Source organism: Phascolarctos cinereus, unplaced genomic scaffold (assembly GCF_003287225.1).
Source record: "Phascolarctos cinereus isolate Bilbo 61053 unplaced genomic scaffold, phaCin_HiC Scaffold_2;HRSCAF=192, whole genome shotgun sequence".
Lineage (NCBI taxonomy): Eukaryota > Metazoa > Chordata > Mammalia > Diprotodontia > Phascolarctidae > Phascolarctos > Phascolarctos cinereus.
The window spans coordinates 337,164,165-337,181,495 of record NW_027555625.1 but is presented as its reverse complement, the minus strand read 5'-3'; the positions used below and the strand labels follow the sequence as shown (position 1 = coordinate 337,181,495).

The window sequence follows — 17,331 nt, the reverse complement described above, 5'->3', positions numbered from 1 at the left end:
CAGAAGATTTGATAATGACCTTTTAAAAGTTATATTCTAAAATATTACAAAACAAATACAGGTTACAAAATAAAGACATAAAACAGGAGATTTGGTAACTACCACTGTTAAGTTATATTCCAAAACATTACCTCTTTGCTGTAAGTTAAATATAGAACATTCACCTTTGTATCCATATGAAATAGTTTAACATTGTGAATAGAAGAGTCAGGAAGACCTGAGTTCAAGCTCTACTTCTGACGAATGTAGAATATGTGACTATGATCAAGTCACTTAACCTCTCAATGTCCCTGACAACTCTCTAAAACTATAAATTTCAGAGTACTTGGTAATCTTATTCTCATCAGAGATATGACAGGAAAGAAGGTGAGTTGGTCACATGATGGGAATTGGGGTTGGAGGAGTAATTGACTGAAAATTCGTATTAATTAACATCCCAGATTTTTAAGAGATCTAGAGAAGGGTACCCAATGCATTGGGTGTACCCCTTGTATCTCAGCTTTTAAAACCTTGGGTTCTTCCTTGCCAAGTTCCTGTGAATTCTTCCCATTTGTAATTTGTTATTTTTCACCACCTCTTGGAAATTTTCCTGGATAATGTCCTGGATTACAGTGTTCAGATTATTTTATTTTTCTAATTTTTCTGGTATGACTATAATGTTGAGATTGTGGTTTCTTGGTCTGTCCTCCTGATCTGCCACTTTGGTCTGCATTTTTAAAAATTATTTGGATAATCAATGATTTTGAAGCCTTTATATTTTCATTTGGTGTGACTGTATGCAATTTATTCAGATGTGAATTTTTTGAGAGCATAGGATATTTTAGTTTTTTGTTATAGCCCCCAAAACTTAGCATGTGCTTGCCATATAGTAAACACTTACTAAATATTTTTTTAATCGGTTCTTTCTGTTTTTGTGTGACTTATTCCTGAGATGAATTAAGCTATTTTGTGTTATATGTTGTATGGTCATTATGTGTAAAAAAATTTTTTTTATTTTCTCCATTAAGTGCATAGGGAAAATAAACACATTAATATTCACACTTAGAAATTAAAACTATATGCTTTAATATATTCCTTTTCTCTCTGGGATGGATTATAATCTTCTATATTCTTAATTTGTCTGAAGTTTCAATTAAACATTGCTATCTTCTTTTTCTATGGCAAACATTCTTGAAGTATTGTCTCAACTGTGATTAAACGGCTTTTAAATCCTACTAGACAATTCCACAATGTTTGAAAGCTTGATAAATTCAGTTTATTCCCTCAAGCACTTACTAAGCACCTATTACGTACAAGACACTGTGTTAGGTACTGTGTATACAATGATAAAAATGGAAGAGTCCCTGCATTTGAGAAGCTTACATTCTTCTGGAAGGGAGCCTTTTGCTCCTAAAATAAATGAATGAATGAATAAATAAATAAATAAACTCCAATATTCTTTCTGGACAGCGAGTACATTATTAATATCATATCAATCTCTATTATTAATAGAAAAAACTTCTGGAAATTTTTTTTAAATGCCAGTCTTTCATAAGTAATTTTTAATTGTACTTTATTATAGCCTCAGTTACAGAATCTCAAAATTAGAAGCAACCTCAGAGGCCATCTAGCTATAATATATGTTTAAAAATCTCCTCTATAACATACATGGTAAGTATAACTATCTAACCTTTGCTTGAAGACCTCTTGTGAGGTGGAACCCACTACCTTCTGGAAAAAAAAAAAACAACTCATTCTTTATTTGGATAGCTCTAATTGTTAGAAAGTTTTTCTTTATGTCAAACCTAAATTTACCTTGTTGTAGTTTCTACCCTTTGATCCTAATTCAGCCCTCTAGGGTCAAATAGAGCAAATCGGATCCTTCTTCTACACAACAGCCCTTCAGACACTTAAAGACAATGCTCATACACCTGTGGAATCTTTTCTTCTTCTGGCTACATCTCCCTAGCTCCTTCAACCATTCAGATCTCAAGATCCTCATTGTCCTGTTTTCCCTTCTCTGAATGCTCTTCAGTTTATGGTATATCCAGAATCACTGCCTGGGTGAGATGTCATCTGGCCAATGAAGGGTACTGTAGCAATATCAAATCCATAGTCCTGGCCACCAGGCTTCTCTTCATATATCTTAATGTCCTTTTAGCTTTGACTGTCATTTAGTACTCTGTTTGTAAAATGAAAATAGTGATATTTATTAGTACCCACTTCACAAGTGATATTTTGTGAAGATCAAATTATCTATCTATCTATCTATCTATCTATCTATCTATCTATCTATATCTATATATCTTTGAAAACATTAAAGCACTATAAAATTTAGCTAATATTTTAAGTTAATTATTCTCATCTTTCTAATTATTGGAACTCAGACAGAAATGGTGCTGGGATAAGATGTTCTACTACAATATGTGTGAATTGGCCTATGGAAGCTAATTCTTGGAGTGTGCATGGATATTTCTTTCCTTATTCCAGTCTATCATGTGGAAAATTGGGAGGAGAGACTACTTCTGACTATGAGTAGGAGGTCTTTCACTTTCTTATAATAAAGAGTCCCCTTACTTGGCTGCTGTGACATTCATACTCATGACTCAGGGGTCACATATAACCAAACTATGGGGCTCTTGGAGGTCTTTTGTTTTCCTATATAGTAAATGTGGACTACTTTGAGCTGATCTCAAGAGGCAAGTAGGGAAAGGGAAGCTGCCCTCTCTTCTGCACAGTCTCTTTGTAGCCATGAACACATGGCTGCCTTCATCATAGGGTGTGACTACCATTCTACTTTAAGTATGAAAGCCTTCTTCTCTAGATCTGTGTGAATTTCTGGGAGAGTGTGATCCAGATTTCTGGAGAAAATGTTTTGGACCAGCTGTTCTCCATTGCCTTGATAAATAATTTTGCTAAAAGCTAATCATGTCTACTGGCTGATTATTAATGGGAAACATATCAACTGGTTAATTCTCACAGGTTTTTCTCTAGAACCCAAGGCAGTGGTTATCCCACCAGAGATCCAAGCTGTCAGTGTGAGCATAATTTTAGAGGAATAACCCAGAGGATATGTTGCAGTGCTTTTATTCTTTTATGTTCAGTGTTTGGCAACATATGGCATAGGGAGATAAATATGTTTTTTAAAAAATTAAATGAAAGTATTTGGGTAAAGGTTTAACTTCTTTGGGATAACTCCAATAGCAAATGGGGTGATGGGGATGACGTGTATTTCTTTTTCTCAGATGGTTTTAATATCTTCTGTTAGGTGAAATCTTTTAATTTCATATATCTTAGATGTCATAAGTTTTGAATATGACAACATATATTATGAAACTTTGGATCAGTGATATGTCTGGGCATAGTGGAGGCAGTTAGGTAGTCCAGTGGATAGACTTCTGAACTTGGAGTCAAAAAGACCTCAGTTCAAATCTTGCCTTAAACACTCACGAGTTGAATAAGCCTGGACAAGTCACTTATCGTATTGCTATTTAATTTTCCTCATCTGTAAAATGGAGACAATAATAGCACTTACTTCACAAGGTTGTTGTGAGGATCAAATGTTTGTGAAGTACTTTGTAAAGCTGTGTTAGCTATTATAATTTTTATCATCTGTAATAATTTGCAAATTCTAGTACAGTTGACTTGGTGAATTTTCAATAATGGTTTCAGAATTGTTTTCATGGCACATAAATTTAACAGTTATTAATTTTTGAGCTTGATCATATTTTTTTATTATTATTATTTATATTATATTATTCTCTTTCTTTTCATGAGTTTCATGGCTTTGTAAAATACATTTTCCACATAGCTTCACTGCCATTAATCCCATCTCCACTATTATTGTGATTGAGACAGTGTATTAGGAGTATCAAAACTTAAAAAAACTTACCATTAAACCAATATATTAAAAATATATTGTGATAGAAAGGGAAGAGTAAATAGGTCTCAAATTTTAAAAAATTGGTAGTTGTCAAAATAATGATATAAAATTAATTATAATAAACTTTGAAAATTAATAAGTATCTTAATAAAATCTGAAAGTAGGTAGAAGGGAGGATTATGGAAATATGTATGAGGAAGTGTCAAATAATGCAGGCTAAAGGAAAATAGAAAAATGTAGATATGACGACATATATAATCCTCATAATTGAAAAATTCAAAAGGTAAACACGCTTATTTACTATACAAAATAATTGTCATATAAGTCATTGTCCTACTATTATCCTTTTATATTCAAAGTTCTCTGGACTATTGCTTGTATGGATAAAATTCCACATTTTTATGACTAAATAAAAGTATTGAGGTGTAGACTCATTGAAAACACCGTAAGTACAGTTTCAGTAGCAGGCAGGACTAGATATACCTCATCTTGTTCCTATGTGATTTTTATCAACTCTGCTAGGTCTTTGCATTTTAAAAGCTTTTTGTTCTAGGCAGCTTTGATATTTTGATTATTTGATATGGCAACATCTATTTAAAATATAGTTCTTATGTAGTATGGATCAATGTTATATTCAGGTGATTATGGGCAACAGTTTAGTTATTATCTAGTTCCAATATAATTTGTTGGTTGAATTTTCCAGGATATTATGAAGTCTGTATTTGTAATGGGGACTTCTGATGGGCCCCAGCTCATGTTTTGCTAGAATTTAGGAGGTCCTAACTTTATAAAGCTTCCTGTGACTTGTCACATAGTTTCTACGATTTCCTTCCATATACTTGGATCACTATGTTCAGCTTCTTAAGGACAACCCTTCTGTAACTTCTGGTGACAATGACCTTCTGCATGACCCAGATGTTTGATTGATTCTTTGCCAGCATATTGTTGCCTGAATATATGCAGACATTCCCAACTGAATTTAATTCTCTTGGATTTTAGTTGCTTAAAGATTTCCTTCTAGCATGTACAGTCAATAAATTCAGTGATGTGTTCTTATCAGCCTTTACTTGAGCCTGGTAAAGTGATGTTTGCCTTTTCCAAAAATATTTGTATATGTTTTGACTTGGGTGGTATATGCTCTGAAAATACCTATCAATCTTCTTCCTCACTTTTAAAAATAATTATTCTTATTCTTAGGATTGTTATTGTTATATCCTTCTTCTCTTCTCTCTCTCTCTCTCTCTCTCTCTCTCTCTCTCTCTCTCTCTCTCTCTCTCTCTCTTTTTGTAATGGAATTCAGGGAGAAATAATCTAAGAGCCACTGCAGGCAGCAGTTATATCTGTGGTGATGTTATCATTCAAGTCCAATCTATTGCTTTATTTTTCAAGGATATTTAAGGATTTTTATATTTACTATTGGAATTTATAATTTCTAGCCACCTTATGTCTTCATGGATACGCAATGGATATTAAATTTTTGGAGTCTGAAATAATATGTTACATTTCCCCCCTTTTCTACTTCATTCCTTTATCTATATAAATCAATAAGTCCTGGCTTCTTAAAGATAATTTTTAAAAAACAAAACAACCTTTACTGACCTGATTTTGTAAACCTTTCCATTTCTGCATATAAATCCACATCACTAAGTCAAGTTCATCTTTTTTCTTCTACTTATTTCAAATCACCCCTCTTCTCTATTCCTCAATAGTTCAGGAGACTTGGGAAGGCAATAGTCACATGAACTCAACTAACATCTGGATAAGTAGGAATTGAACATTTGCCCTTCTCCAGTCCTGGGTCATTTCTCCTGTTCATCAAAATCTTTCAGAGATCACTTACTGGCTCAGAAATCACACATCATTTATTTTAGTACCTAAAGATGTAATTTATCAAGGGCATCTAGGTACATTCTTACTATCTCCCTACTCATCTTCAGTATAAAATTCCCAATGAACCACTTTTCTTTACTCATTTTTAGCTCAAGTATTATTCTTCTTGGTAGAAAAAATAAACAGAAGCAAAAGAGCTATCTCTTGTCATCAATCTTCTTTCCTACAATTTTTTTTAAGAAAATCCTCTCTTTTATCCTTAGCTTTTCTAGCCAATCTTAATCTATTTTGAGGAGTATCAATCTCCTTCTAACTTCTTCCAGACTACTCCCAAAGCCATTGCTCCCATGGAGAAGGAGCATTTAATCCCTGTCACCACCAACACAAACTTCCAAATTGTCATGACTAAGGCATATAAGCCAGCCCACCTGAACCATCAAGATGCCCTGAGAGAAAAATCAAGAGGCAGCATGTGCCAGACAAGTCAAACCATTGTCACCATCTTGACTACTCGGTCCCATCAAACTCCAGTGTCAACCACCCAAGATTCTGTACTTAAGAGGCCCCAGAATTACAGTACTCAGGAGTCCACCAGCTCTTCTTCCAGCCTTTCCTCTACAACCATAAGCCATAGGAGCAGCTGTCATGGAAAAGGGGTCTGTCATCTCTGTCATCACCACTACCAGCCCAAGACCAGTTACCACCAAGGAATTGATAAGCCCAAGAACCCTGGGAATAGCAATGACTCCACACAATAGACCACTGGCCATACTTTTAAGTTGCCCCCTTTTTCTTCCCAGCCATCATCCTGGGAAGCAAACCTTATGGAAATGCAACCTGGCAGCTGCCTCTACAGGTGCTATGGCCTCATCTCCTCAACAGCTACCGTTACTGAAGATATAAAAAAGAAAGCTCTTTTTTACATTTTAATGATTTATGTATTAATGTGTAATGTCAAGCCATCAAATAGCTCACCATTAAAATGGATATGGTATTATTAATTGAAATGACATGATGGAAGAAGAATTACCATATCCCTTACCACTGTATAGTAAGGACCACTATACCTTTCCACTGGACTTGGAGTTGAAACTTTCCTTATATATTATCTTCCCTTAGGGTGTGAATTCTTTGAGAGCTAAAAGTGTCTTACTTTTTCATTTGTTTTCTTAGAGCTTAACAGAGTGCTTTGTATATAACAACCATTTAATAAATGCTTTTTATTCTTTCTTTTACTCATAATCCATTAATTCATTTTGAGTTTTATTGTTCCTTACACTATTGTTATAGGACCATGATATGCTTTTGTATTCATCCTCTTATACCTGCTCTTGCTTCCATCATCTGTAAACATTTTTAAAAAATCTGTAGTAAATTGGCTCTTTATATACCCTGATATTTTTTGGACAATTCTCCCTCATTATTATCATCAGAATTCTTCAGAATTTAATATTTAGAGTTTCTTATTTTTTCTGGACTGGCTTATTTATTATATTTGTGGTTCAAGGGTTTCTTATTCTACCACTGAACTCTTTAAAATCAGTTCTTCCCCACCCTAGGGTATATGTTAAAAATTATGTCTAGTTTTCCGCTCCTCTATCACATGTTCTAAGATGGAGCAATTTCTTCCTACCAATGTCCTCATCATTTCCATCCTGGAAACCTCCTTGTTGATGAGAATCAGATCCAAAATAGAAATTCCTTTCATTGGTTACTCCACCTTTTGAAATATGAAATGATCATTAAGGCAAGTCACAAAATTGTTAGCCGCTTTGCTTTTGGCAGCAAGAGAGCTCCAGCAGATGTCTGGATAATTGAAATCTCCCAATACTACTATGTCTTGGCTCCATGTGAGGCTTGTGATCTGTTTCCCAAATCAAAATGGAGTTAATCATGAATGACCTCATAGGGTCAATAACTCTAAAATTAATTCTGGTTTTAATGATATATGCCACTAATTTATATCTAAAGAGTTTAGACCACCTGGGTTGTTGACTGATTGTAGTCAGCTAGAGAGTTAAGCCATTTATATGGAGAGAAAATCCAGATATACAGAACACATACTATTTTTTCAAAAAGATTTTTATTAAATAACTGTTTTCTCAATATAATTTAAGTGATTTACTATGTATTTCTAAAACCATAAAAAATCCATGGTTTTGAAAAGACTAAAATATTTCATGCATGTTTGTGATTTGTTCCAATAGCCTTTTTCCTTGCTATCTTTCTTTAATGACACTATTCATATACTATAAATATAATTCTTAGAAAGAATAGTTTGTAGGCCTGACCAGATTTCTGGCTTTGCTTTAGTTTGCAATGATCAAGTAGCCTATAAAATGTAAGTAGGAAATAAAGGAATTAATTAGGTATATTCCAATGAACTGTAAGTAAATATTTATAGTTATTGTTTAAAGCCAAACAGGAAAATGTAAAAACAATAATAGACGTGTCCTAACTCATTCTAATATACTGCCTTGGTCAAATTTTTGGCTGGAAAAGCATAAGTGAGTAATTAGATAATTGCTGCCTTGATTGAACTTAATAGGAAACATTTCAATTAGACTAAACCTACACAGAAAGGAAGTGGGTTTTTTACAAAGGGAAACATTCCTTGTCATGCAACTGTCAGCTTGTGCCCACACTAAGAGATGGGATTAAGTGGATCTTTGCAAAGGAAACAAAAAAAGAAATGATTGCTGTAATTAGACTTATAGTTAAACACTGTGTCTTCTGATAGAATTTCTTGATGATTCAAGCTTCGATAACATGGCCCCTATAAACCTCTTGCCTGCAACACATTATTATGTTAAATCTGTGGAAGAACTTTAGTTCCTGGGGAAAAAAAAGAGGTTGAAATTTTCTCATCCTACATAAACTAACATTTTAGAATTGCATTTCTCTGCCTCAAACCACCTGCATTCTAACAAATAATCAGAAAAGCCATTTGGGGCTAGTTTGCATGGTTAATAGTCTCTCCCTTTCTCTGGCATACAGTCTGTAAGTATCCTGTGGCAGATGGAGAGTTCAAGCTAGATATAAACATGTTCTTTTCTATCAGTAATTGCCCAAGTGAGGGCTGCTCTTTTTAATGTTTTGGCTGGAGAGGAGACATGATCATTTACCTGACAATGCAAGATCTTTTATGGCATAATTCCACTCTAAATAGTAGTTCATTTCTTGGGGTATAAAGGGATCTGTATGATAGATTGATGTCCTTTCAACAGGCCTAACAATATAGTGCCTTGCACCATCCATAACAGATACTCAATAGCCATTCAGTATTGATTTGAAAAGGAGTGGAATCATATTAGAATTATAAAAATTCAGATTTTGAATGAACCTCAGAAGTCATCTAATTTAACCCTTTCCTCAAAAGTATCTGTTTTACAGTGTCTCTAGGTATGGTCATTTAGCTTCCAGCAGATGACTCATAGCCTTCCGAGGCTTTTGTACAGTTCCAAATGTCAGGAAGTTTTTCTATATTTTCACCCACAATATTCTTTTCTCTAACTTCTACTCAGTGCTCTTAGCTCTTCCCTCTGGAGTCTGGAAAGGAAGCTTAATCTCTTATTCATATGACAGCTTTTCAAATTCTTGTAGATAGCTATCATGTCACTCTCACATCTTTTCTCCAAGCTAGATATCCATAATTCCATGAACCATTCATAGCTTCGCATCTTGTGCTATAGTCCTATTGCAAAAATTTCCAATATTAACTCCTTTTAGAAATCATTATGGTATTTTGAACAAGATAGTAACAAAACCTTCATTCAAAAAGGCTGCATTAGCCACAAGAACTCAAAAGAACTTGGTAAAATTAAATTCTGACCATACCATACCTTGCTATCTTGGTCACTGTCTTCTGGATGTGCTCTAGCTTGCCAAAATTCTTTCTAAAATATGATACCCAGAACTAAACACAACACTAGAGTTGTGGTCTCATCAAAACAGAGCGCTTCAGGAATGTAACCTGAAACTCTTAACCTGTCAGTCTGGATACTATACTTCTATTAATTCAGTTCCAGATCACATTATATTATTGGGTTCTTTTTTTTTTTTGGTCTGACAAGCTACACTATTGATTAATACTGAGCTTGAAGAACACATAAATCTCATGTTCTTTAACAAAATGTTTATTGATGCTTAAAAAAATACTGTCCTTTTCCAATAACTGCTTCCCCCCATAGAGTACTGTCTTGTAGGAAAGAAAAACAACTAAAAAATCACCACAGCAACCACATTTGACAATTTCTGCAACATTATGCACCTGGTGTCCATCACCTCTCTAATGAGAAGAGGGAGATGTTTTTCATCATTGGTCATCTGGAATGAAGATTAGTCATGGCATTCTATCTGAGTTTTAATATACTTTATTAAAAATTACTATTACTAGTAATACTACTAACTCCTCTTTCTTCTACTCCTCTTCCTCCTCCTTTTCCTGCTGCTGCTGCTGCTGCTACTACTACTACTACTACTGTTCAAGACTGGGTCTCCCCATCTCACTGAAGCTGGAGGTTCAGGCGTTCCTAATGGACCCAATCCCAGTACTGATCAGTACAAAAGCATTTACCTATTCCAATTCCTACCTGGGTCAATTTGCTTTGCCTTAGGTAACCTGACTGCTCACCACTCCTGGGGACTCACCATACTGATAGCCAGTTTAAGGTATGTACCTGATTGGCATATCTCACTGCACCTCAGAACTTCTAAGCTCAAGAGATCTACCAGCTTCAGCCTCCCTGGTACCTGAAATTTTAGGTGTACACCACTTTGCCCAGCTTTGGCATTCTTTTCATTTTTATCATTGTGGTCATATATGTTCTCCTGGTTCTGCTTTATTTGCTCTGCATCAATTACTAAAATTCTTCACATTCATTTTTTGGAAAACCCATTACATTAATACACTACAGTTTGTTCAATCATTTGCCATTCAGTGGGTACCTGCTTCATTTTCCAGGTTCTTGCTATGTGTTTTTTCCTTCCACCTAAGCAGTTTGCTAGATACAGATTTCCATTTTTTTACTTGTGTCATGGGTTTTAAGAACCCAAGTACAGGACTTTATATAAAGCTTATTAAAAGTGATCTTATTAGACTTGGCCCCCTGCTGTGGCCAGTTGAGATCTTTTTGGATCCTGATTCTTTTTAGATGAAGATTCTGTTATTTAACATGTCCTCATAAATCTAGTCTTTATGGAGGTGGAGCCAAGATGACAGAGTGGCAAGAAGAAGTGTAAGGAATTTCTTTCCCTATAACTCCTACAAACACATCTAGAAAGCATATCAGACCAAATCCTAGTCAGGAAATCCAAGAAAATAATTACAGAGTCATTTTTTTCTAGATTAGGTTGGCATATAGAGACAGGAAAAATTTGGAATAGAAATTGGAGGTATAGAAGAAAGAATTGGAAAACGTATTAACAGTTTGTTACATTAGGCAAAAAACCTTGCCCAAGCAAGAAATTCCCTGAAAATTAGAATGGACCAAATAGAAGATAATGAGTACACAAGACAACAAGAGATATTAAAACAAAGTCAAAAGATTGAAAACAATAGGAGGAAACTTAAGGTATATTGTAGAAAAAAAACTAAACAAGAAATTGATGAAAGAAGATAATTTAAAAATCATTGAAAGCCATGACCAAAAAAAGAGCTTAGACATTACATTTCAAGAAATCACACAAGAAAATTACCTAGATCTCTTAGAACCATAGGGCATAGTGGAAATTAAAAACAACCAACCAGACAAACAAAACAAAACAAAAAAACAACAACACTGGGCACCTCTTGAAAGAAACACCAAAATAAAAATTGCCAGGAACTTTATAACTAAAATCTAGAGTTTCCAGGTGAAAGCAAAAATACTGCAACTAGCTAGAAAGAAAGAAAGAAAGAAAGAAAGAAAGAAAGAAAGAAAGAAAGAAAGAAAGAAAGAAAGAAAAAGAAAGCATTGAGGAGAAATGGTCAGTATCACACATGCTTTAGCAACCATCAGTATAAGGAAAAGCATGGAATACAATATTCCATAAGGCAAATGGCCTTACAGCTCACAATATGGTAAGGTGACTTTGAAAGACTCAGGAACCCTGATCAGCATAATGACTAATTATGATTCTAGAGGACTCATGATAAAATGTTCTACTTATCTCCTAATAGAAAGGCAAAGAACTTAGAGAGCAGAATGAGAGATTTTTTGAAAATTTGTTTTGCTCAACTACATGTTTTTAAGAGGGTTTTTTTTTTCTTTTTAAATGGTTGGGGGAAACGTGGTATGGGGAAGAGGAGGAAATTTTATGTTGATTGAAAAAAAATTTATAAATCTTATCTAATTAATCCTAATTTTATGCTATGCATATAGTTATATACCTTCAACTCTTATATAATGATAGATTGAATTCCTTAAATCTTTGGATGTAGTTACAGGATTAAGAGGCAAGTAACAAACAATGAGAAAAAAGACAGCACTGCAGTATAAGGACAGACTTTGAAGTCAAGGGACCAGGGTTCAGATTCTGCCTATATTAATTTGAACAGTTCATCTGTTCTTTGGTCCTCTTTTTTCTTATCTGTGACAAGGAGGGCATTGGCTTTAATGGCCTCTGAAGTTCCTTTGCATTCCAGTTCTGTGATCCTCCTAAGGATCTGTGCCTTTTAGATCTTGAATAGCATATTTACATGTGAAAGCTTTGGGAAACATTGCTGAGTGTTGGCAAAGACAATGTACTTGCCTTTGGACAATGGCCTTCAGTTCCTTTATGTGGAAAAAACTCAAAGACAAAGTTTTAAAATGGAAGAACTGACCCTGGTAGATTCTAGAAAAGAGCCAGCTATGGAAGAAGAACCCAATTTTTGAGTCTTCTCTTGACATTGACCTTATATCTCTTGAACTGTGCCTTTTCAATATGTACCTTTGCTTGGTCACTTGACATCTAAAAGGGACACACCTTACAACTTGCAAATATGACCATTCAGAATCTAAAAGGAGGGCTTCTTAAAAATCTCATTGTCTTCATTATTTGTCCTTTACATTTTATAATTTTCATCAAGTTGACTGAGGAACTCAAGTGATCGGGTTTCCTGTTGTAGTTGAAGGAATGAATTGGCAACTACCACTTGCTCCCCATCAGTCTGGGGAAAAAAGCAATGGAGAGACTTGTGTTTTATGTCTTGATTTTATCATTGACTGTGAGATTTGAGCAATTACTTAATGACTTTGTGCTTTGTTTGTCCCTTACGTAAGCATATTAAAAACCTTTTTAATCTCATGGAAATCTAATGAGTGTAAAATTAAATAAGATATTTTCAAAGAGTGACAAATTCTTAGAAAAGAAGAACAATGAAGATGTCCAAAGCACCATTTTTTTTTACAACAGTACATTTGTATATAAATTTCTAAGTAAAGTTCATGGACTCAACTGAATAATAGCCAGGTCCTAACATGGAGATCTAGGGTTACAACTACTTCAAATACCAATAATTTCATCAATATAGATGCTACTTCTACAAAAATTGGTATAATATAATAAAATACAATACCTTTGAATCTCAGAAGATGGTCGCCATGCATTGCTGGGACCAAAAACTCATTAGCCAATTCTTTTGCAACAAGTTGCGCTGAATTACCTAGTTGGATCCCTGGGAAACCAAAACATGGTATACTACTTAAAGCCACACCCCAATAATTAATTTTTAATTGTTCCCTATTAATTGCTCCCTATTAAAATATGCCTTCACTTCTGTTGATAAATGTTTTAACAGATGAGTATTCATTCTTCTCAGCCATCCTTTCTACATAGAACATAGCAGTCAATAGTAGCCTTAGTGTAGCAGCAAACTAAGTGAACCATTGTTGTAGAATTCACCATGCGAATGTTTACTTTAGGAACTGAACTGAAAGCAGGTTTCAGAAAATTTAAACTTTAAAGTAAATTAGAAGAAAAACCACAATTATTTAATAGAATTATCTCCTTAATCAGTTTTATAATACAAGAGATAAAATTGAAGACCAAAGGAGATGGCTGAACTTAAAAGTTCAGAATTTGAATGAAATTGCAGTTTTTACAGACTCTGACATAGTGAAGACAGAACAATGTTCATTTGAAACTAGACTGATTAACATTTCACATGCTGACAAGTGAGGAATTACTTTAATTTCCCTCTTCTTGCTTTTAAAATCTACCATGGAAGATTATCCAGAAATAAATCTTAATACACATCTTTCATTTAATGTGTAAGATTTTGAGCAGAAAATGCTTTTGAGCAATGCTTTTATAAATGGAATACCATTTGTGTATTGTTGAATGGACTTACAGATTGTGTCTAAGGGGATCCCTATGGAATTTTACTATTGCCTTTGGAGGTAGTTTAGCCTGGAAATACTTGGCTTGGAGTAAAGCACCATTGGAGATTTGCACATCTGCAGATGTAACTGTAATTTGTATTTGTATGGTGTATGACAAATTAACTAATGACTGACCAAAAGAGAAGTGCCAGCTTGGCATTTCAGATGTTAAGCACAGTTTTATGCTAATATATTCAGGTATGTTGTGTACCCTAAAGGGCAAGAAAACTTTGGTGCTTTACTGTATTGGTGTTTAAAGTAGATTTGAGAGCAACTAATATCTTTTCTCCAATGAGCCACTTTCAGAGAGAGAGAACTCTGAATTATGATAGTGGCTTGACTGGCTGCCAGGAAGATTGGAAATGAAGTGGGCTTAAAATAAATACCAGTGATAATTTGTTTTTTGGTCACTCTCACTCTTTTTTTTTTTTTTTAAAGAAAGACATATACTTATATCCTAACTTGTCCCAATAGAAGGTCAATTACAACCAGTTGGCTACAAATTCAATCCAAGAAAAATACTGAAAAGAAACTATAGCTAGTGGTACTAAAGGCCTCTAGTATCACCAAGAGCATTCAGTGCATTTTGAATATGAATATGGAGCCTATAGGTAAAATATTTTTAGGCCCCAAGTTCCCCATGATATCCCCAAATGAGTCAATAAATTAGCCAGATAGTTTTACATAGTCTGAAATTTTTCTGGAAGGCCCATTATGGAATGAGTTATTTTATGGAAGATAGAGCAAAGTTAGACTTAGGAAAATTAGGAGTCAAGGCTTCATTAACAATTATATATATGTGTAACTATATATAAATGTACACACATACATATACATACATGGATATTTCTTTTCTTTTGAACAGTCCACTTGTATAAGGATCTCTAAGTAAAGCTCGAGAATTCAACTGAATAATAGCCAGGTCTTAACATAGAGACCCAGGGTTACAATTACTTCAAATATCCATAATTTCAATGGAGACAATTACAAAGTGACTCTGTCCAATATGTTTCCCACCTAGTTTCGCTGAGATTAACCCTCCCCTCCACTGTTATGATGAGGACAACGCATCTATACAATCTTAAAAGCTTAAAAGACCTATTCTTTTTTTTGTAATTTTTTTTATTATAAGTTTAGTTTCACATCAGCTGACCCTGAAGATCTCTTCCTGGCGTACTAAAAATCCTACAATAAGGTAGAAAATGGTTTTGATGTCTGCTTAAAAAATTACCATCACTTCTCAATCTTGTAAAAAACAATTTAAAAATGTTAATAATTTAGTTTGGAAAACATTTTAGCATTGTAAACATAGAAAAAAAATCAACAAAATGTTCCAAGTATTAGGTACAGGACGTGGTTTAACTTCCATTGCTGCGTTGTCCCTTTATAGCTTAAAAAAAAGTTTCCATTTTTAAAATGACAGCATTTAACAACCACAACCAAAAAACCATTTTTCAAGCCAGCTGAAACCCTAACCCCTTGCCACATCTAAGAATGGCAGCAAACTACTGTTTCACTATATGCAAAATGACAACTTTAAGCTAGATGGACAATCATCATATAAAGCTACTCTAACAGTGCATACTTTGGGCCATGGCACATAATGAAAAATCCAAATTAATTTCCCCTTTCTAAGGTGTTATAATTCCAAATATTTATGAGAATTTATCTAGTACATATAAACACACTCACCATATACATGTGTATATATATATATACACAGATACACACACACATATACATGGTGTGTGTACACTTACACATAGGTGTATGTTTATATGGGTGTGTGGAGATATTTACATACCAGATATACAGAGAGAGTGTAAGTTTATAACCTGGGATTTCTAACCAATAACCATAATTATCACATGCAAAAGCCTGTAACTTTTAAAAATATTTTGTTATAGCAACAGCAAGGTGCACTGAGAGAGGAAAACACTAGATTTCCTTTTCATTTTACAAATATTTGGAAATATTTTCAACTTTGATACAGTTTCAAGGTGCTCATAACACCTTATATCCATGGCACATAAACCAGGTAAAATGTCTAGAACACCTGTTTCCAATTTAAAAAGTTAAATGTTACAAATGCAGTAGACACTGTATTGATAAAGGTGCTTTTAGTTTTTCCCCAACTCTATGGTATTTAAGACAAATAATGTAGTTTTATTCATTGTCATCTTCCTCATACTCTTCCTCTTCCTCCTCGTCTACTTTTTTCTGGGATGCTTTAGCTGTTGCCTTCACATTATCAAACTTTCCTTTGGACTTATGATCAGCAACATGTATTTCACAATTTTCCTTCAGTTTTGCTGCCTTATTGTTGTATGGTTGCTTTTCACTATCACTTTACATCTCACCAAGTCTGTTTGTTACATCCCTAATGGCTATCCCAGGGTTTGTAGATTTTATCTTGGGGCGAAATTCTGAACAGAATAAGAAGAAGCCAGACAGGGGCCATTAGGAAGCATTAGGATCCCTTTTTTCCCCCTCGGTTAGCTGGACCATAATTCTTCATCTCCCTGTCATACCACAACTTATCAGCCTTTGCCATTTCATCAGATTTGGATTTTTCCTTCCTAGACATGTTCTTCCATCTTTCTGAACACTTCTTTGAAAACTCTGCAAAATTGACAGGACCTTCAGGATTTTTTCCTCACGACATGTTTGTACAAAGAAGGCATTAGCAGACATTTTGCCTTTTGGTTTCTTTGGGTCATCTTTAGCCATCTCTCGTGTGTAACTGTATTGTTGGCTAGTCTTAAAAGACCTATTCTTAAACTATTGATTAAAGAGGGACATCAATGGGGGAAAGACAATAGTAGATGGGTCCCACATTGTGTACAAAAACCCATTTAGGAGTTGTTAGAATAATGTTATGATTAAAATAATCATAACATATTTTAAAGATTAATGAGTATGTTGGTGATATCTCAAAGCAAGTGGGAGTAACACAGTAGTTTTGTGGGGGGAGGGAGGCTCCACTAAGAGACGCTAAAGTTGAAGAAGAATTTATATTTGAGAATAAATAAAATCTTACTGATTGAAAAATCCAGAAGGCAAATAACCTTATTTACTGTACAAAAGACATGTGGCACTTCTCACATTTCTTCGTGAGACTTTATCACAGATGTGAATATTGCAATTTCCCTGGTACTTGTGTAGTATATAATACACATAACAAAGAAGAAAAGACATGAAAGCACAAAAACCACTTGCAGTTTTTTTTTTTGGCATACCTTATCTAAGAATTGAATCTTAGAAACAAGAGCTCTTAAAGTGTATCTAGTATGT

At 34.3% G+C, this 17,331-nt stretch overlaps 1 protein-coding gene and 1 pseudogene across 3 annotated transcripts in view; one reads left to right on the top strand and one right to left on the bottom strand.

Annotated features, from left to right (window-relative positions):
• The window catches only part of SLC25A21 (solute carrier family 25 member 21), a 697,719-nt gene that overhangs the window by 171,654 nt on the left and 508,734 nt on the right, over nt 1-17,331 (top strand). The window lies entirely within an intron of this gene.
• LOC110211790 (high mobility group protein B3-like) lies at nt 9,806-16,767 on the bottom strand (annotated as a pseudogene).